Genomic DNA, 19,310 nt, shown 5'->3' on the forward strand with positions numbered 1-19,310 from the left:
AGAATTGAAAAAGGTGGTTACAGATGATGGGATAAATGCTCCTTGTATGCTCATAAGATTAAAAGAATTGGCTAATTATGTGTTAAACCCAAATGACTGGAAATTAACCATGAGAACCATCTTGACTCCCAGACAATATTGTTGCTTTCTTCACCTTTTGGCAGAAAAATTAAGAGCCATAGCAACATCAGGTAATGCTGGCAACACTACAGATGGCCAACGGTATTATGATATGTTATTTTGGGTCAAGAGAGTATGCAGAAGACATTAAGCAAATAGGACATGATCTAGTACTGTATGAGAGGCTAGCCCAAGGGGTGGAGCAGGCCTTAATGCTGATTCCTGAGAAGGGTCCTAAAAAGGTATCTCTGCAATCACTGAAGCAAGGAAATGCAGAACCCTTCACTGATTTCTGTGCCCGAGTAACTGAGGTTGTCACCAGGACTATGGGTGAAGTGGAAGGTACTGCTGTAGTGATAAAGGACATCCTTTGATCAGGAGCTAATGCAGATTGTAGGAAGGCTCTGATAGGATTACCCAAGAACTGTTCCATTGAAGACATGTTAAATAGGTGTGAGGAGGTAGGATCTCAGACATACCTAGCAAGAGTACAGGCTTCCATCTTCGCAGGGGTGCTGAGAAATTATTAGGGAGCTGGAGCAAGAGTGAGATGCTTTAAGTGTGGAAAAATAGGACATTACCAGAGGGAGTGTAGAAACAATGCAGAGGGAAGAAAAGGACTTGAGAACCAAGGGAACAGAACACCATTTAAGAGTAAGCCAACCACACCCTGTCCAAAATGTAAGAAAACAGGGCATTGTGCTTCAGAGTGTAGGTCATTGTCCCCTCTCAAGGGTAGTGCTCAATATTTAAACATGCAGACGGGCATCCCTCCAGCCCAGGAGAATAGGAGGGGTTATCGGGAGGACGCAGAGATGATCCCACAGGCCACTTTAGAATTCAGGAGGAGGTACCGGACACTCAAGTCGGCGCCATACAGTCAAAATTAATCAGAAGCCTAGGGAATTTCCTGATACCTCCATGCACAACAGTGTGGTTACCAATAGAGGAAATATGCATCAAAACAAAGTGAGAGATTATCATTTCTGCACCAGCAAATGCTTACCCAGGCTTGCAGGCCGTAGTACAGCAACCACCGATTGGTACCTTACACAAGATCCTGATGTGCAACTCTAACAATGGGGAGGTGGAGGTGGGTAGAGGGCAGCCGGTAGCACAATTGATACAAATGAATCATAACATAGAACAAACAATATATTGAACTCAACAAACTGGCAATCAGAGACCATTGCTTACCATATATATAGAAGGAATACCTAAAACAGGCCTTGTTGACGCTTGTGCAGACAGAAGCATATTCCCTTTTTCACAATGGGAGTCTCAATGGCCTATAGGAGAGGAAGACAATGTATATGGCATAGGAGGCTCACAATGGGCCAGGGAGGTGGCCAGACCACTACGGTGGACTTTTGAGGACAGATCAGGAAAATTTTGGCCACAAGTATTGGAAGGGCTTCCCATAATACTATGGGGAAGAGACCTGCTTACACAATTAGGGGTAAGATTAACAACAAATTTTGGAACGGGTCCATTGATGATGATGCCGTGAGAATTCCACCACCAAAATTACCATGGATCTCGGATGAGCCCATCTGGGTGGATCAATGGACCCTAAAATATGAAAATCTCACGGCCCTGAAAGACCTTATACAAGAACAGTTAGAGTTAGGACGCATTGAGGAATCCTTTAGTCCTTGGAACTCTCCTGTATTTGTCATAAAAAAGAAATCTGGAAAATGCAGAATGTTGACTGATTTGAGAAAGATCAATGACATCATGCAGCCGATGGGTGCTTTGCAGCCAGGTTTGCCATCACCCAATGTAATTCCCAGCAGTTATAAACTTTGGGTGATTGATATCAAGGATTGTTTTTACAGTATTCCTGTTTATACTGAGGATAGGGAAAGGTTTGCATTCTCTGTACCCAGTGTCAGTCTGCAGGAGCCATACCATCATTACCTATGGAAGGTACCACCCCAAGGAATGAAAAACAGTCCCAGAATTTGTCAGTGGTATGTAGACAAGACATTACACCCAGTCAGGAAGAGATTTCCCCAGGTGTTGATACTCCATTATATGGATGATATCCTAGGAGCTCATGATAACATGGAAATTTTAGAAATGACATTACAAATGACAGAGAGAATTCCTCAAACAGGGTTTACAAATAGCATGTGATAAGATACAGAAAGACCTGCCTATACATTACTTAGGTCACACCATATTAGAACATCAAATCCATATTAAATCACCTGTAATAGATGTGTCTAAAATCAAGACTCTTAATCCTATGCAAAAGGTGATAGGAGAGCTTCAGTGGATCAGACCACAATTAGGAATACCTACAGGTGAATTACACCCATTGTATGACATGCTGAAAGGAGATCCTGACTTAAATTCACCACGACAATGGACTCCTCAAGCGCTGGAGTGCATCTCCAAAATTCAAACAAAAATCGTAGAGGCTAGCACCAGGAGATATAGACCAACAGAAAATATGTATATCTCTATCCTTTTCATTGTGGAACTTCCCACAGGATGCCTTCACCAAGAGGAAGGGGTATTAGAGTGGATACATTTGAAGAGAGTACACAGTAGGTCTTGTGTCCCTTACTGTGTACTAGTTGCACAAGTGGTTTACAAAGCAATTCAGAGAGTGAGGAAACTGATAGGAAGAGATCCTGATGCCATCTACTGTAGAGACACTAAAGAACAAGTAGAGAAATGCTGTACAGAATACCCAGAATGGCAAGTCATTCTTAATCAAAACTTCAAAACAGGGAACATAAATAAGGCTCTAAGCATATACCAGGAAACACCATGGACATGGGCTGAGAAACACTATGACACTCCGGTCATAGGAAAGAATGTCTTTACTAATGCCACAAAATTAAATAGAGCAGCCACATATGTGTATCAAGATAAATGGTTGCAGGTATATGATACTCCATTCTCATCCACCCAAAAGAACGAACTATTTGCGGTCTGGAAGGCTTTAGAAATTGATGAGCCTATCAGTGTCATTACTGACAGTAGATATGTAGCCACACTTATACCAGACCTAGAGACTGCCTGCAAATCAACCCAATTAGAAACTGGACAGTTGCTCGCGGAAGTCCAAAACACCATAAGAGGACGTATGTTCCCATTCCACATTTTACATCTAAGATCACACTCCAATCTACCAGGGCCTCTAGCAGAAGGAAATGAGGTTGTGGATCGAGTAGTGTCAGGAGGTGTATACCTAGAAACCACTGAGGAAGCTCAGCAGGCTCACAATAAGTTTCATATATCAGCAAAATCATTAAGACATTTATATAAACTTACTAAGAAAGAGGCCCGAAAGATTGTAAAATCACTCACAGCATGCATTCCTTTCCAGCCACCGATGCCATGCAGAGTGTACAATCCTAAGGGATCACATCCTAATGATATCTGGCAAATGGATGTGACTCACATAGCTTCATTTGGGAGGCTTAAATATGTCCATGTGTCTATAGACACTTTCTCCGGTTTCATCATGGCTACTCTACGCACCCGAGAGGCAGTTAAGGACGTGTGTAGTCATATGCTTCAATGTTTTGCAGCCCATGGCGTCCCACGACTATTAAAGACTGATAATGGCCCAGCATACACTGCTTCGGCCTTCCAAAAAATTCTCTCAGAATTCAGAATCTCTCATGTGACTGGGATCCCCTGTAACCCCACAGGACAAGCCATAGTAGAACATGCGAACCGCACCATAAAACAATATGTCCAAAAATAAAAAGGGGGAGCTTCGGGACACAGGTCCATGGCACATGATCAATTGAAATTGGCACTTTTCACTATCAATTACTTAAAATTCGATGAGCACGTTCTTACGCCTGCCATGAAACAGATGGTCAGATCAGGCAGACCACCAGATGATTTTATTTTATTTTATTTTATTTATTATTATTTTTTAATGTTTAACAATCACTGCCATACAATTGAGATTTTATCCCCCCCACACCTACCCCCCACTACCCCCCTCCCTCCCCACGACTGCATACAATTCTGTATAGGTTCTACATATACTTTCCTATTGAGTATATTTTCACTATAGTCATGCTATCTAGTCAGACTAAGATAAATGAAAGAAATCATATAACAAATCAAAACATGATACACAAACACATCCACATACACAAACATGATCTGCTACATTTTGGGAGTGACTTCCATATTTCTTTCTCTGAGTGTGGAAGGCATTTTGCCTTGAGAACCACCTTTGGGATTTTTTTTTTTTTCTAAGAAGTTCTTGCGTTATTACAAAATTCCAAGTCTACCAGAAAAAACTTTCGCACACTGTGGTCGTTGCTGTGCGCAAAGTTCTCCCGGTTCTGCTCCTTTCACTCAGGATCAGGTCATATAAGTCCTTCCAGGCCTCTCTGAAGTCTTCATGTTCATCATTTCTTATGGCACAATAGTACTCCATTACATTCATATGCCATAATTTATTCAGCCATTCCCCAATTGATGGACATCCCCTTGACTTCCAGTTTTTGGCAACTACATAGAGTGCTGCTATAAATATTTTTGTACATGTGGGACCCTTTCCCATTTTTATGATCTCTTGGGGATACAGTCCTAGTAGCGATATTGCTGGGTCAAAGGGTATGCACATTTTTGTAGCCCTTTGGGCATAGTTCCAAATTGCTCTCCAGACACCAGATGATTTTAAGAAAAAATTGGTATGGACAACTCCGGCCACGGGACAGACAGCCATGTGGCAAGATCAGGAAGGGCAGTGGCATGGACCACATACCATAATAACTTGGGGCAAGGGTTATGCTTGTATCTTTACAGGAGACAAGGAGATTTGGGTACCAGTGAAAAGACTACGGGTCGTACAGCACCAGGAAGAAATCACAGGGATTCCGCCAGAGAAAGAAGAAGAAACTACAACGCCTGAGCCATGAAATTAGACAGCTGCATCTTACTGCTTCTAACAGTGAGCCAGGCCAAGGACCAGTATTGGACCTTTGGACATTAGAAGACATTTCAACTTTACAGGACTGGTGAAGGGCTATCCTTGGTGTTTGTACAAATAATGTATCAGTGGGATTTAGGGAACAATTGACCTGATATTCTAGAACCAGAGGGTAAAATAGAAATGGAAAGAATCTACCAATCACCTCCTGAAAGAGCTCCCAAAGGGAAAAGTCCTAGGGTATCTAAAAAAGAAAATTAAATGTTGAGAGGAATGTACTAGGAGAAAGAGAAAAGGAAAAGTAGTATGTAGTAACTCATCTCACATAAAAGAGGCAAGAAAGAGCTTTGACAATGGAGGGGAGGAAGGTGAAAGTGAGAGGTGAACCTTCCCAACTCCTGCTATATTTCCAGTAAAAACTTGCCCCACATGTGAACTAACTAGTAGCTAAGTCAATTCAGCAGCACCAAGTATCCAGCATTGCTGATCTTTACCTACTCCCAGGTCCTTATTTCAGCATTATCCTTGATGGCTAACTCTCCCTCACCTAAATATACCATCTCTTGTGAAATCTTGTCTTTTTCTGCCTTTACAGTATCTTTTATATCCATCCCCTTCTCTCTACTGACACTTAGGCTCTCATCACTGCTCACCTGCATTGCTTTAAGAGCTTCTCTCCTGGCCTCTCTGGCTCAAATCTGTCCTGACTCCAAACAAACTCCAATGGTTGCCTCTTCCCACTTAGATCAAAGAGAAACTCATCTTCTTGCCTTTTAAAGCACCTCACAATCTGGTCAAATCAATCCTTCCACTCTCGATACATTACTTCCTCTCCTGTGCTTTACTGTCCAGAAAAATAAAAGCAAAAATAAAGCACTGACTTTCTTCCTGTTCTTTTACATATGGTGATCTCCCATGCCTGACATGTGTTTTCTGCTCACCTTTTCCTCCAAGAATCCTTCTCTTCCTTGAAGACGTACTTCAAGCACAACTTTCACATGAAGTCTTTCCTGACTCTCTCAACCTTGTATTGAGACCTAAATTAAATAGACCTGATGGACCTAATTAAAAGAGAGAAATGTGAAAATTACATTTTCTGGAAGGTATCACTGGCAAAGAATTAATATCAATCTCAACCATGAATACATCAAATGCATAGCATCAAAATGCTTAAAAGAAAATTTAAATGACTTACAGGGAGAAATAGACAATATAGCCAAAATAATGGAGTAACTCAATTTACCACTCCCAGACAAAGATAAATTTTACCAAAATACAAATAAAAAAGAAATGGAGAACCTCAGTAGAATTTTAGAAAAGGAATACAAGGTAGACCTCAGGATGATAGTGAATGGGAATAGAAATGAGTATATCTATTTCTCAGCTGTACATGGCACAGTCACAAAATAGAACATGCATTATGGCACAAAAATATCATAAAGGCATAAAAGGAGAAATACTGAACACATATTTTATGGACTATAAATACGGACTATATTAAATGGACTATATATTACATATATATTATATGGACTATAATAAAAATTATAATTAACATAAGCCCTCTGAAATGAACATTAAAAGTAATTGAAAATGCTCACTTAATCCTGAAGAATGAGTAGTTCAAAGAACAAATCATAAAAACAATAATTTCATTAAAGATAATGACAACAATGAGACAATGTAGCAGATGTATAGGATGTATTCATAGCAGTACTCAGGGGAAAATTATATCTATAAAACTTTTCAACAATAAAAAAGAAGAAAGGCATGCAACTAAAATAGAAAGCCAACATTTTTTACAGATGAGCAAAGAGAGGCAAACAGGGTTAAGTGATTTGCTCACAGTCACAGTAATAAGAGGGGGAAATACCTATTGGGAAAACTGGAAATTCGTCTGGCAGATGCTAGGTATAGACCAGTACTCACATCATATACCATGACAGGTTGCAGATGGGTATATGATTTAGATATAAAATAGAACAAATTAGAAAAGCATGAAAGAAATTAACTGTCAGATCTATGGATAGGGAAAGAGTTCATGATTATACAAGAGACAGAAAGGTTCACGGTAAATAAAATGGACTATTTTAATTACATAAAATTTAAAAGTTTGTGTATGAGTAAAAACAATTCAGCTAAAATTAGAAGAGAAGCAAAAAGTTGGGGGGGATTTTGAAGCAAGTTTCTCTGAAGAAAGTTCTAATTTCTAAGATATAGAGGAAACAAATTCAAATTTTAAGAATAAGAGGCACTTCCCAATTGAAAAAGAATATGAATAGGCAATTTTCAGAGGAAGAAAACCAAGCTATCAATAGCTGTATGAAAAAAATGCTTCAAATTACTCACTTTATTTAGAGAAATAGAAGTTAGAGCCACTCTAGGGTTCCACTTGGCTATACCTTCAAATCTATTAAATTGTGTATATCCTTTGCCTCATGAAAACTGCTACTAGATCCATACCTCAAAGAGATCACAAGAGGAAAAGGATCCACATGCAATGTACAGAAATATTTATACCAGCTTTTCTTGGTGGCAAAGTACTGGAAACTGAGGAAGGTGCCATCAATTGGGGAATGACTGAAGAAGGTTTGGTATATTACGTGATGAAATACTATCCAGCTGAAGAAATGGGAAAGGGGAGAGTTTCAGAGAAACCTGGGAACACTTGCATGAACTGATGCAAAGTGAAATCAGCAGAACAATTTAAACAATAACAGCAACTTTAGAAAGATAGATGATTTTGACAGACACAGGAACTTTTATCAACACAGTAACTAACCACAATGACATAACAATTACATAATTTATGATGAAACATGGGAGGAGGGAAGGAGAATGTAGACCACAAAATAAAACTGAACTTTAAAAAATGATTTGCAAACCATAGCTAGAGACTAGACTTATGATTCCAGTGGCATAAGGAACTCCCAAGTGATGGTATTCCCTCTACAGTTGCAGTTTGGTACCTTGTCTGAAACTTATAATCTTGCCTAGAATTCTCAGAGGTTAAGTGTCTTCCTCAGAGTCACCTAACCAGTATATGTCAGAGACAAGACTTAGTGTTTGAGGTGGCAATCAAGAATAGGTAGGATCCACTTGCAGCCTACTGCCTTTACTGGAAAGTTCCCTTGCCTCTCTTCCTCTGTACCTTAAAATCTTTCCTCTGCTCCCTGACTGGAATTACAAAGGTGGCTCTCCTCAAGGTCAAAGCTTGCTCTTCTGCAGGTGTGCAGGGTCTCATGGTCTCACTCCTTCCCATATCCGTAATGTTGATTATACCTTTTTCTTGCCTCCTCGATTTTTCTTTATCTTTTCCCCTTCCCTCAATAGAATTTAAGGTACTTATGGGCAGGAAAGGTTTCCTTTCTGTCTTTGGTATGTCCAGTTCCTAGCAAAGGTCTAGGTCCATAGTAGGTATTTTTAAAATGGTTGTTACATTTTCCTAATGACTTCTTCTAGCTCGTGTCTACACAGTCTCCCTAACCCTGAAATAAAACCTTTCCTGGAAAAAAAAAAACAAAACAACTTTCCTCAGCCCTATTAATTAATAAACAATAACTAAGCACCTTCTGTACTAGGCACTCTGCTATACCCTGGGGATACAAAAGTGAAAGACAGTCTCTGCCTCAGGCAATTTACAATGCAATGAGGAATTTATAATCCATTATTAACCTTTCTCTCTTTTCCCTTTCACTAATAAAGCTGAATGAATGAAAAAGCATTAAAAAAAAAAAAAGCATTTGTTAAGCACTGCTAGGCTTCAGACTCTATATTAAGAACCTGGACACTAATACCAAACTGAGACATTCCTACTCTCAAGGACCTACCACTGGCCAGTTAATGTGGTCATCCTTTGGGTCCTTATTGACTCAGGGTAAAATAGCAATTGTTTCTGTTTTGACCAGAAACCCTGCAGGTTTTCCCCCTCCCAGACTGATTTTTTTTAATAGGTAAAAGAGGCCATTCTTTTGTCTCATTTCTTATAAATTAGATTCATGAACCACAGTCAATTGAAATCAAAAGGGTCAGTCATCTACTATTAAAATTCAAGAAGAATTTGCAGTTATCAAGAAATAAAAAAATAATAAAAGTTTTAAAAGTTGAGTTTCCTAACAAAAATCATTAAATGAATTGTGGCTCGGGATTAGGACAGAATTTCTAACAATTTCTGAATAGGCCCTAAACATATCTCTGCTGTTTTGTACTATGCATTTATGTGAAATGGTGTTCTCAGTCACCACTGACGATTATAAAATCAAAATATCGCTCAATTCTGAAAAAATGATGAAGATGCTCTAAGTCCTGCAGTATCAAATATGCCACCAAGATTTAAGTCTTCACGTAAAAAAAAAAAAAACACACATTCATCTCACTAGTATGCAAATTTGCTTTCATCTTTAATGGTAAAAACTATATATATACACACGTGTGCATATATATGTATACCAAAGACTTGTTTTAAAATAAATTTCTTTATCATTTATTATTGATAAATGTTTGATTGTCTATTTTATATACTTGGAGTCACGTGAAAATTTCTTGTGTGAAAAGGGGGTACAAGTGGAAAAAGTTTAAGAAGCACTGATCTAGGGGAGAATCAGTTATCTCTAGGTCTTTCCTCATTCCACCCCTTCTCCCTCTTCTGCAAATGGGATAAGCATCTTTTATCTTAATTTAATGGCATCATCAGAAAATATAGATTCCCTAAAGCAAGGGATCAGAAAACTTCTCCTGTTAAAATGGAGCTGTCTTACTCTGTAAATAACTTATAGTTCTAGATGTATGAATTCTGAATCTAAAGAAACTAGAGTTTCTTTCTTCTAACTAGTCAGTGGAGTACAGCAAGTGCTGGCAATAGAATCACAAGATCTGGGTTCAGATTGACTCAGCCTTGTGTTTGACCTCTCAGTTTCCTCATTTGTAAAATGATGAGCTCTGCAAACTCTTCTCAATTTACAATCCACATGCTAAATTAATATTCTCCACCTCCCTGCAACTTTTGCATTTGGACCTACTGGCTTCCTTCAGGACTCAGCTCAAATGCTACCTTCTTACATTGTCCATGGTAACATAGCTAATAAGGGTCTAGGGTAGGATTCAAACTCAGGGCTTCCTGACTCCAAGCATATCATTCTCTTCACTCTGTCACCCAATGGGGGCTCAGTGTGTTAGCCTTGCAAACTCAAACCTACAAAATGCTGGTGAAAGTTGTATCAGTTCTTGAAGACCTAGTTTAAGTTCTAGCTCCTCCTCCATGATACCTTCCCTATCTTCCCTTGACTATCCTAGGTTAGAATGACTTCTCTCTTATGAACTCCTATGCCATTCGATACACCAGATACAGGTGTGTATATATATTTGGAAAAAATTTGTAAACTACTACAGTTTAAGACTATACTAAAACTTTTGGCAGTTCTCTCAGTGGATAGAGAACTGGACTTGGAATCAGGAAGATTCATCTTCCGAAGTTCCAATGTGGTCTCAGAGACTCCCTGTGTGACCTTGGGCAAGTCATTAACCCTGTTGGCCTCAGTTTCCTCATCTGTAAAATGAGCTGGAGCAGGCTATGGCAAATTATTCCAATATCTCTGCCATGCTTCAAATGGAGTCATAGAGTCAGACATGACTGGAAAAAAAAAGACTAAACAAGACTTTTGGGACACCCTATATTACCTTGTATCTCTGCTTTAATATCTCTAAGAAACCTTGATCCCATCTGTGTGAATACTCTTTCAACCATGCACATCAAAAACCATCCACGCCTTCTCACTTTGGGCTACTTTAGTCCAAGATTCTGTAAATCTTCTATAGACTATCTACTCAATTCATGCAGTTGGGTTAGAGTAGGCCCTTTTCTCCCTGAAGAAGACTGACATGTATTGAGTTCATGAGTTCAGCCACTGATCCCAAAGAAATCCTACCAAGTCCTGTATGTAGCTTTATCTAGCCTACTCATGATTGCTGCATTGAAAAGTCCCTGAGGCCTGTGTCCTCTAAGTTAGTACATTTGAAAACCATTTAAGTTATTCTGTGCTCCTGCTTATAAAAGAGTGCTGGCCCTAACTAGAGTCTAATCAATCTGCAGCTCTGGACAATACTGGTTTTCCTGCACTGTGGCTAAATGTACCGCTTTTTGCTTTGTAGGTCCGGAACAAGGCTAAATGTTAAGTAAGGCAGTAAAGTACATGGCTTTTTAAAGTGCTTCTTATCAGCAACATCCTTTTTCGCTTGTGAATACATTCTCCAATTGAATATTCATGCTTGTTTACTTACTACTAATAAACACTCTAGTTAGGGATTTTTTTAACTTTTTTTTTTGGTGATGTGGACACCTTTGGCAGTCTAGTCAGTGAAATCTCAGCATCTATTCTGAAAATCGTGTTTTAAAACGTTCGAAATAAATTGTCTGTGATTACAATGGAAATGAGTAATATTAAAACAGTTATCAATATATAACTGAAAAATCAAATTTGTCAACCCCTGGTTAAGAACCCCTGAATTTGAAGGTTGTATCAATCTTCTTTGAATTCCTAATTTGTACTGCAGTACACCAAAGTACTGCACATCTTCCTCTAGATCTTTTAGTATTTCATGAATGCTGGTAGTCAACACTTGAGTGGTCCCCACCCATTATCCCCTTTTTTTTGCTCTTCTCTTGCTACATTATTGGCCAGTATTCTATACTGGTCATAGAAATTCATGCTAATGATGAGGTTGAGGGGTGATGGGGGACCCCAAAATAACGACGATCCGGGTCATGCTCGAATGAATTCGTCTCAAGCCTTCTTAAAGCCAAAGAAAACAAAGTTTATTAAGGATTCGCCTAATTGGGTTGCCTCTTAAGGAGCCTAAGCATTGGTAACGCTTGTGATCACAAATAGGCCAGAGAGAATCTCAGCTAGACAGAATCTGAGCTGGATTCAATCTGAGCACCTCTATGGAGGCAAGGTGGGACCTAAATACAGAAAAGAGTAGAGGAGGGATCTGGGAGGGGGGGGGGGGGGTCTGGTAGTCCAGGGTGATGGGAGGAGGGGTTTAGGAAGGGTCTTGAGGGGAGTCAACAAACATCAGACTGGGGGGCACCTAGGTGGGAAGCAGGTAGGGCAATCAAGGGATAACAGACAATGATCACAGATTTGTGTATGAAAGGCCAGATTCTGTAAGGAGATACAGGAAGAGATCAATTTGAGTATGAAAGGTCAGATTCTGGGAGGAGAAACAGAGAGCTCAATTTAAGTATGAAAAGTCAGATTCTGTGAGGAGAAGCAAAGAGAGCTCAATTTGAGTATGAAAAGTCAGGTTCTGTGAGGGGAAGCCAAGAGAGCTCAATTTGAGTATGAAAATCCAGGTAAAGTGAGGAAATTCCAGGGGAGTTCAAGGAAGTTCCCAGAGTCTGAACCCCATCATTCCCCCCTCAAACAGATTGGACCCAAATTCTTTTGGGGAAAAGGACGAAGGTCTCAGTTTCTGAAACTTCTTCCTGGGGGGCAGAGCAGAAAGACACACATACAAATAGCTCGAAACCCACAAGCCATAGAACATCTGTAAAAAGGAATTCACGGCGAATTCTGGAGCAGCAGAGGCCACAGAACAGTGGAGTGAAGGAGATTTCTGTTCTAGAGGGACCTACAAACCTCTCACAAAAGGTCCTTCACGCCACAGACTGGGCACCACGTACTGGGAGCCGAGCACAGCCCTGCCGTGGCACCGAGAGGAACAGATCCGAGCGGGCTCCAGTGGCCACCCGGGTCCCTCCACCCACAGGTGACGGGGATTGGTGAGAGGGTCTCTTTGGTGGGTCGAGAGGGGAGTGGGGTGCCCCCATAACTCAGGGCCCCTTGGGAGGCAGCAGCTGAGGCGGGAGCAGACCAGGGCTCCCCAAGCAGGCAGGAGCCTGGATCCATTGTTGAAGGTCTCTGCATAACCCCCCCACCCAGGGAACTGAGCCAGTGAGGCAGCTCTGCCCCCACCTGAGCACCTGAACTTAATCTCACACTGAATAGCAGCCCTGCCCCCCCCCCCCAAAGCCCTGAGGCTGTGAAGCAGCATTTCAATCTCAGACCCCAAGGGCTGGCTGAGAGGATCTGGAGGCCAAGTGGGTGTGAAGAGAATATTCAGAAGTCAAGTCACTGGCTGGGAAAATGCCCAGAAAAGGGAAAAGAAATAAGACTATAGAAGGTTACTTTCTTGGTGAACAGGCATTTCCTCCCTTCCTTTCTGATGAGGAAGAACAATGCTTACCATCAGGGAAAGACACAGAAGTCAAGGCTTCTGTATTCCAGCTCACTCAAGGGGCTCAGGCCATGGAAGAGCTCAAAAAGAATTTTGAAAATCAAGTTAGAGAGGTGGAGGAAAAGCTGGGAAGAGCAATGAGAGACATGCAATCAAAGCATGAACAGCAGGTCAGCACCCTGCTAAAGCAGACCCAAAAAAATGCTGAAGAAAATAACACCTTGAAAAATAGGCCAACTCAATTGGCAAAAGAGGTTCAAAAAGCCAATGAGGAGAATGCTTTCAAAAGCAGAATTTAGCCAAATGGAAAAGGAGCTTCAAAAGCTCACTGAAGAAAATAGTTCTTTCAAAATTAGAATGGAACAGATGCAGGCTAATGACTTTATGAGAAACCAAGAAATCACAAAACAAAACTAAAAGAATGAAAAAATGGAAGATAATGTCAAATATCTCATTGGAAAAACAACTGACCTGAAAAATAGATCCAGGAGAGACAATTTTAAAATTATGGGCCTACCTGAAAGCCATGATCAAAAAAAGAGCCTAGACACCATTTTTCATGAAACTATCAAGGAAAACTGCCCTGAGATTCTAGAACTAGAGGGCAAAATAAGTCTTCAAGGAATCCACAGAACACCACCTGAAAGAGATTCAAAAAGAGAAACTCCTAGGAACATTGTGGCCAAATTCCACAGTTCCCAGGTCAAGGAGAAAATATTGCAAGCAGCTAGAAAGAAACAATTCAAGTATTGTCGAAATACAATCAGGATAACACAAGATCTAGCAGCTTCCACATTAAGGGATCGAAGGGCGTGGAATAGGATATTCCAGAACTCAAAGGAACTAGGACTAAAACCAAGAATTACCTACCCAGAAAAACTGAGTATAATACTTCAGGGGAAAAATTGGTCTTTCAATGAAATAGAGGACTTTCAAGCATTCTTGATGAAAAGACCAGAGCTGAAAAGAAAATTTGACGTTCAAACACAAGAATCAAGAGAAGCATGAAAAGGTGAACAGCAAAGAGAAGTCATAAGAGACTTACTAAAGTTGAACTGTTTACATTCCTACATGGAAAGACAATATTTGTAACTCCTGAAACTTTTCAGTACCTGGGTACTGCGTGGGATTACACATGCACACACACACACACACACACACAGATACAGACAGAGTGCACAGAGTGAACTGAAGAGGATGGGATCATATCTTAAAAAAATGAAATCAAGCAGTGAGAGAGAAATATATTGGGAGGAGAAAGGGAGAAATGGAATGGGGCAAATTAACTCTCGTAAAAGAGGCAAGCAAAAGACTTATTAGTGGAGGGATAAAGAGGGGAGGTGAGAGAAAAACATGAAGTTTACTCTCATCACATTCCACTAAAGGAAGGAATCAAATGCACACGCATTTTGGTATGAAAACCTATCTTACAATACAGGAAAGTGGGGGATAAGGGGATAAGCAGGGTTGGGGGGATGATGGAAGGGAGGGCATGGGGAGGAGGGAGCAATTTGAGGTCGACACTCATGGGGAGGGACAGGATCAAAAGAGAATAGAAGTAATGGGGGACAGGATAGGATGGAGGCAAATATAGTTAGTCTTATACAACACAACTATTATGGAAGTCATTTGCAAAACTACACAGATTTGGCCTATATTGAATTGCTTGCCTGTCAAAGGGAAGGGGTGGGGAGGTAGGGAGGTAAAGAAGTTGGAACTCAAAGTGTTAGGAACAACTGTCGAGTGATGTTCTTGCCACTAGGAAATAAGAAATACAGGTAAAGGGGTATAAAAAGTTATCTGGCCCTACAGGATAAAAGAGAAGATGGAGACAAGAGCATAGACAGATGATAGAAGAGAGAGCAGATTGGTGATGGGGCAATTAGAATGCTTGGTGTTTGGGGGGGGGGAGGGGACAAAAGGGGAGAAAATTTGGAACCCAAAATTTTGTTAAAATGAATGCTGAAAGTTAAATAAATAAAGAAATTTTAAAAAAAGAAAGAAAGAAAGAAACTTCTTCCTGCTGGCAAGGGGCATAGAGCTGTCCCTGCCTCGATGGGTCCTGTTCAAGGGGTCCGACTTCAGAACCTGGGTGGTGCCAGGTCCAGTGGGCTGGAGACCTAGGATTCAGACAGAGGTTGGTATATAGCCTGGGCTGTCATCTGGAAGTTGATGGCTTGCACCCTGGAAAAGATAAACCTGGCCAAGAGGTTAGGCACACACACACCAAACAGGTACAAAAGGAGTATAAAGAAAAGACAATTTCCCTGGCATAAAAGATAATTTCTCTGGAGAGAATTAAAGATGACTGTGGCAAGGCCAAAACATAGAAGGGCATGTTTGAGAGGGGAGTTTTTTGCTGTCAGAGATCCCCTTTTCCAGACTGCTCCATCGGTATGTAGAGCAAGGAAAGCATATTTTGAGTAAATAAAAACATCCACTGGCCTGGGGTCAGGTCCTAAGGAATGGGTTAAGACTCCCAAAGCCTGTCCTCTCCTTTCATCAATGTACAGAGTGAAAGTTTTCCCAGACTGGGTAGGTCTAGTGATGGGGTGGTGGTCAAATTAGTTTTCAGAGTCTCAAAAACTTTAGCCTGCTCTGAGTCAATGCCCTGAGTAGGGTCATAAAGGGGTTTAGCAATAAAATCAAAATTAGGAATCCAGAGTCTACAAAATCTAAAACACTTGAACTTGTTTCTTAGTAGCTGGAACAGGGATAGACAGGATTGTCCTTTTTCTCTCAGAGGTTAAGGAGAGAGAGGTGGGTGTGAGTTCACTGCCCAGATACCTTACGGACTGGCATGCTATCTGGACTTTGTTCCAAGAGACCCTATAGCCTCGAATGCCTAAGAAATTAAGGGCTTCTGTGGCAGCAGCCAAAGAAGCCTCCTGGTTGGGGCTACAAATAAGAATATCATGCACATACTGAATTAAGCTACTGCCTGCTACTTTCAGGTGCCTTCAATCCCTTCCCAAAGCCTGGCCAAATAAATGAGGGTTATCTCGAATCCCTTGGGGCAAGACTGTCCACATTAGCTGATATGGACTTGATTCCCCAGGACAAGTACATTCAAAAGCAAAAATAAATTGTGAGTATTCTCCACTAGGCCTTTTTGTGGGAAGGGTTGCAGTGTTGCATGGAGATGGACAAGGGACAAAGATGCTATACTTAAGGAATTTTTCCATTAAAGGTTGTGGTCCTTCCCAGGTCTCAGGCTTAATCAGATACTTACTAGCTGAGATGGGGGAGCACTTTAGCGTTTGCTAAAGACTAACAGTGGCTGGGGTGGCAGAAGTAGCTCTCTCTGGAATTCCAGGGTCCCAAATATTTGGCCTGTCTCCCACACTCTCAAGCAAACCCAGGAAGATATAGTGAACAGCGGCAAAAGGGAGATGGGAGGTTTAACTAGAGAAAATTGGCTCCCCAATTTCACCATCAGGTCCCTTCCCATCAAGGGGGCAGGGTCAGAGGAGGGCATAGGGAAGGAGTGTTTAAACAACAGATCCTCAAGCAGGCTGGGGAGGGGGTATGTCTGGAGACATTCCTTAGTTTCCCTTTCAATGCCTATGACCCGAGGGGTCAAGGGACGGGTAGAGCCAGAATGACTGGTTAAAGCAGAGAATTTAGCCATGTTAAAGTGGGTAACCTTACCTTCAGCCTTCGTTTTTGCCAAGGGCTTGAGGAGAGAGGTAGAGAAAGTGGGAGCACTACCAGCACCCAGGTTTTCCTGTTGTTCCAAGTCTTGAGAAGACTGGAGGACAGAGTACTGGGGGGGTAGCTCCACCACTTTTCCAACCTTGGGGACAATCCTTCCTCCAATGTCCCTTCTGGTCACATGGGCACGGTTTCACAGGCGTTGGTTCCTGGGGCTCCCTCTGGGGGGGGCGCCCTGGAGGGGCACTTCTTGGACCAGTGACCCTCCTTGTGGCAATGAAAGCAGGTTTCCCCACTGCCCAAGCAGCCAGCCTTCCTCCAAGGGGGTGCCCTGCAGGGGTGCTCCCTGGGTCTTTTCCTGGCCAAGGCAGCAGCCAAGAATTGAGCCTTCTCCCTGGCCCTGGCTCTTCTCCTTCGTTCTCTTTCCTGTGCTGCAATGAGGTCTCTGTTGTTAAAGACTCCAAAGGCCATCTCCAGTAACTGGGCCTGAGGTGTTTGGGGTCCCACTGCCAATTTCTGTAGTTTCCTCCGAATATCTGGGGCAGACTGATTAATAAAATACATGCTAAGGATTGCTGCCCCTTTTATTGAGTCAGGATCCAAATTTCTATGCTTTTTAATAGCTTCTACTAGCCGGTTTTGAAAAAGGGCAGGGTTTTCCTTTTATCCCTGAGTAATTCCCCTAATTTTTTGAAAATTTTTCTTGTTTTTGAAATGCAGTTTTTAGGCCTTCTAACAGGCAAATTACCATAAAGTCTCTCTTTTCCCTGTCCTCACTCTTTTGGTAGTCCCATCTGGGGTCACTCGAGGGAACAGCAGCTGTTCCTGCGGGGTATTTTATGGGATTATTGCTAGCCATATGATCCCCAAACTTTTGGGCATGTTCCCAAATTCTCCCCTTCTCCTCAACGGTACAACAGACAGAGAAAAGAATATGCAGATCCTCCCAAGGAAGTTCAAATTGTAGGGACATGTCCCTGAAACCCTCAGTGAACCTAGGGGGGTCTTCCGAGTATCTCCCCAGGTTCTCTTTAATCTGGGGGAGATCCGAAAGAGAGAACGGAACACGCATCCTGGTTGTCCCACTGGGTGGGGGAGGTACTTCTCTCAAGGGAAACAGCCCTGACGGCGCAGTGGGGACAGGGGCTTGTGGAGGAAGATAGGAAGTCCCACTTCTTGTGAGGGAGGGGCTGGGGATATGCCTGCTGAACTGGATTAGGCTGCAGAGCCAGGGGATCTGGCTGGCAAGGGGAAAGATCCGCTGGTGCCTGAGGAAGAGTAGGGATCAAAGGGGGAGATGCCCCAGAGAATGCCTCGGGAGCCGGGCCTGAGGCCTGAGTGAATATTGCCCCAGCCAGAGGGGCTGCAGAGGGAGGCACCTCAGCAAGCCCCCTGGCTGGGAACTGAGCTGGGGTTGGGAACGGAGCTAGGGGAGGAAGTGAGGCCGAGACCCTAGGAGCCATAAACAGGGGGTCATCCAAAATGTCCAATTCACCCCCATTTCCCTTTTGTGGGGCGGCTCTAGCTACAAGCATCTTACAATCTGTTCTAAGAATGGGGTCCTGAGAGAGTTCGACAAAGGCCCTTACGTAAGGTATTTCTATCCATTTTCCCTTTTGGAGGCAATATAATTGTAATTTTAAAAGGATATTACATTGTAAGGTCCCAAACATGGGCCACACTTCATTGTCCTTCAGGTGATACTGAGGCCAAAGTCTGTTGCAAAAGAATACCAAGTTTTTCTTTTTAAGGTCTTTAGAGCAGTTAAATTTGTTCCAGTTTTGTACAAGACAGCCCAAAGGCGAATTCCTTGGAACTGATGGATTTTGACCCATTTTTTTTTCTGGAACTGGAAGTCCCCTTAAAGGGGGGCGTGGAAGTAAGCCTTGGGAAAAAAACAAGAGGACAAAACATAACCGGGCTTTCCCCGATTTCCTTGTGCCCAGGAAATCCAGAGAATTGGGCACCCCCTTAACTGAGGTTTCTCTAACCTTCTAGCGCCCAGAAAGTTCAGAGAATTGTGCTTTGGAGGGTATGCCCAGGTCCACGGCCTCAAACGCAGCCAATGGACCGACAGCCTGAGTCTCTAACTCTAGTGCCCAGAAAGTTCAGAGACTTAGGCACACACAAGAAAAGTAACCGAGCTCTCCCCGATTTCCTTGCGTCCAGGAAATCCAGAGAATTCCCAGGTCCGCTGCCTAACCAATGGACCGACAACTTGAGTCTCTAACTCTCTAGCGCCCAGAAAGTTCAGAGACTTTGCTGATACTGGGACCCGAAGCCAGGTCCGAAAATCCACTTCCAAGGTGCTTGGAGAGCAAGTAGGGGATAGAGAGAGGGGGAGCCTTACGTACCTTCCAGTTTGAGCAGAAGGATTTGAGATTAG

The sequence above is a fragment of the Notamacropus eugenii genome, chromosome 2 (genome assembly GCF_028372415.1).
Source record: "Notamacropus eugenii isolate mMacEug1 chromosome 2, mMacEug1.pri_v2, whole genome shotgun sequence".
In the NCBI taxonomy this organism is placed as follows: Eukaryota; Metazoa; Chordata; class Mammalia; order Diprotodontia; family Macropodidae; genus Notamacropus; species Notamacropus eugenii.